We start from the raw sequence: 4,124 nt of genomic DNA on the forward strand, positions 1-4,124 counted from the left end.
TCTTTTTGGTGTTATATGTTGCGGTATATGTATAGCGCACAATGTGCAATATCTAGTTATATCTATTTGGAGTACTATTTTCAATTGCACGGGTGAATGGCACATAATGTGCATAATATAGTTGGGATTTCCTGACCAGGGTGTATCGGACATATGCTAGGCGTGTGATTCCGTAAAATATTTCATTTCGGACCATTCACATCACCTGTGCTCTATCGGACTGGACTTGATTTTTTCCATAGTACAGAAAGTGCTATATCTGTTTTGAGTTCTATTTATCCTCAAACGCGCAACGGTGTCTGTCCACGAGCGGGTATAAACCATCATGCATTCTGAGGCATGTGAATGAGTGCAACAACACGCTGCGGGGCCATTAACAGAATATGGGCAACCTCTTTTTGGTGTTATATGTTGCGGTATATATAGCGCGCAACGTGCAATATCTAGTTGGAATTATATGACCATGGTGCAAAGGCAATGCATATGTACACATTTTGCTTCGATGTCCGACGATGTCTTGCTCTCTGCCAGTATTTGCCACTGTAAAGTTAAAGGCTTGTAAATAACTCGCACAACACGCCTCAACATTCATGACCAACGATATGTCATAAGAAGAATAGTTATTTGGCCATGTTTCAAACAATAAAATAATTATAAAATTTACGAATATAGTTTACAAAGTCGTCATCACTAAGTTAAATATTTGTAAGTTCTTGAACGTTCAAAAAGAGAAATTTTATTTTAGCCTCCGGAAGCCCCTACTTGCTGCTACCGCTGCTGTTATTCGTTGTTGCGCTGTCAGGCCGCACCGGAACACCGTCTATGTACAGTGTGTCATAGCTGAGACAAGAATCTCTTGCCATCCGCGCGAGCTTTCCGGAAGGCAGGCATCAAGCTTCTGCGTCGGTCGGCAACGTCCTTTGGAAACTGTTCACTCACATAGTAATTGGTTTCCCTAAGGTTCCGGCTAGAGTTTCGCACGTTTTCTCGGTCATTGACTAGTGAGAGTTTGGCGCCAATTGAACGTGGATGTGATCGGTTCCTGCCAATACGATGTACTCGCTCAAAACCAGGTATGTATATATACTAATATACATACCTGCTCAAATAATTTTCTTAGGTTTTCAGTCATAAAAGAACGAAGTATTCGTTTAGTATCGTCGGGTGTTTCAGACGGACTTATGCCGATGATTATTAAATTGTTCCGCATTGATGCGCCTGCATGTAATTTTAAGGACTGCGTTAATTCTGATTTATGTTGTTATTTTGGAATGACGCTCTGTGATTCTGCTACTGCGAGTTCAAGCAACGAAACGTTGTCCGCGATCTTATGCAGCTTTTCAGTCAGAATTGTGTTGGCGTCTTGTACAACATTCCAAAGTTTGCACAGATCTGACTCTACACCATTTACTTTTTTCTCAAGTTTCTCTAATGTTTCTTACTTTTTGTTTATGACCGAAAATTTATTGTTCATCTCCTTTTCCATGGATACTATGAAACTCTTATTGCAGAGTTGGTGGGTTGGCTGTGATATGATGCATCTCTCGGTTCCATTTCCGGCCTCTCCTGCACTTGGTGCGAACACCGAGTTATCCATGACAGGGTCACTGAATAACACGGAATGAGCACCATGGATAGCGTCACTCACTCTGCAATTAACACTGCCTATTTCCCTCAGTACACTCTTTGTTTACTCATTCGACCCACCAGAAATACCCTTGTTTTTTGCAGCTATCTTCTGTTCATTTTTAGTTGGTCGCGTTAGCGGCCGAATGAATTTACAGACAATGTTTTGCAATCAGTATGTGCTTGGAAGCCTAAGCTGCGCTAACGCTAAGAAGCGCAACTCACTATGCTAGGAACGATTACAGCTGCCTATCTGCACTGCAGACGACGAATGCTAAGGAGCGTCTGTTCTACTACACTGCAGGGACTGTATTTACCAGCTTGTAAGATGTAATTTGCCAGTCTAGTGGTTATCATTGAAATCTGTACATATCGGCTGCTTTCAGGGAATACGGTGCTTAATGCATGTAAAACAAGATTAGCCTGTGCACACTGATTAGCCTGTGAAATGCGCACAAGCTTATCAAGGACGACAACAGCAAACTATTTCAGTGCCTTCGGCGCTTTGATTTGGTCCGTCGCTACTACTAGAGTTGTAACTACTGTTTTTACGTTTTTGTGCTTTTCCCATGGACTGTTCCGTAAATTAAGCTGATATTTGAAATACGCTTGTTTGAATCTAGAAGTGTAAAATTTATACGCAATGTGCGACGTTGCCTCTCACAGGGCGAAACGATTATTCGTGAATGAGTGCGATCAGAAAATACAACATATCACAATTAATTACATTAAGATGAAAAAAAAAGATACACGGATGCCTGGCACCGCAACATAAGTAATTTGAAAATCAAGTTAAGAATGACGATATCATTGCGCGAACCAAAAAAATTGTAATAAGTTTTTTTCATTCAATTGTCAAAGTTATAAAAATACTTTTTTATCTTGATATCAGCACCTCGATTATCACATGCTACACATAATACTACTGTGGTTGTTATTTATATCAAGGAGCATTAAAATACGACCATGTATAGCGACGCTATATGGTGGACAAAAACCACTTTGATGATAACATTTAATTTTACATCGATTTTTGTCAAAGTTCAGAAGCAACGTTTGACTGTATCATCATGCGTCTTTCACGAGACATATTATTCACTTGTGGGTATTACTCTCGCCAAGTATTATTAAAATCCCGACCATGTATGGTGTTGTTATTTTGCGGACATGAACCCCGGTGTTGATTCGGACTTATTAGTTATGTTTGTCACAGTGCAAAAACACCATTGGACCTTGATCTTCAGGACTTGGCAGAACAGAACAGTTTAGTGAGTAAATCAAGGCCTCCGTCCCATAATACATAGCATAATGGCATAATGCAATACAATTTAAGTTGTGCCCATGATATATAACACAATAACATCAAAATTAATTGTACAGTTTCCAAAGGTGGTGTAATTTTACATTTCATAAGTCGGATGGCAGGCTTGTCGGATCTCCTAAGACATAAGACCCGTTTTCGCAATACGTGGCTCAGTTAGTTTTAAAAGCACGTCCAATAACATGACGAAAGTATTGGCATAAATAAAAAAAGGCTTGATAACAATTACAAAGATTATGAAATTAAGAGAACAAGTTGGAACTCGGAACTCCCAAGACATAAGACCCGTTTTCGCAAAACTTGGCTCAGTTTTAAAAGCACGTCCAATAACATGACAACAGTATTGGTATAAATGAAAAAGAAAATGTCTTGATAACAATTACAAAGATTATGAAAAATAAGAGAACAAGTTGGAACTCGGAACTCCTAGACATAAGACCCGTTTTCACAATACTTGGCTCAGTTTTAAAAGCACGTCCAATAACATGACAACAGTATTGGTCTAAATGAAAAAGAAATGTCTTGATAACAATTACAAAGATTATGAAATAAAAGAAGACATCAGCATTACGAGTCTTTTACGCGACACATATTTATATTGTGTATAGTGAAGTTATTTAGCGTTCACGAACAACTGAAAAACTTAGTATTTTATATTTTTTTTGTGAAAGTTCAATAGCACCGTTTGAGCTTCACATCAGCATCTTGAGCCTTTTGCGCATCACATCATACTTGTGGCTATAAGTTATGAAAAGTATTATAAAAATCCAAACATGTTTAGCGAAGTTATTTAGTGGAAACAAAACACTGTGATGATCACAGTGTTACATTTTTTTTTTTTGTCAAAGTTCCAAAGAACCTTTTTACCTTGACCTTGACATCAGCATCTCGAGTCTTTCACGTGACATATCAAACGACATGTATTGTGTTTTTTTCTTATGCCAATTATCATTAAAATGGACCATGCACGGCAAAATTATTTTTTGGACACCAAACACTGTCATAATTAGGTATTTACATTGATTATTGTCAAATTTATATAGCACCGTTTGACCTTGACATCTGGCTGTTGAGTATTTCACATATACTCTTGTGGTTAATACTCATGCCAAGTAATATTTTAATCCGACCATACATAGCAAAATAATTGAGCGGACACGAAACCTTTGCATTTTTT

Source organism: Dreissena polymorpha, chromosome 16 (assembly GCF_020536995.1).
Source record: "Dreissena polymorpha isolate Duluth1 chromosome 16, UMN_Dpol_1.0, whole genome shotgun sequence".
NCBI lineage: Eukaryota > Metazoa > Mollusca > Bivalvia > Myida > Dreissenidae > Dreissena > Dreissena polymorpha.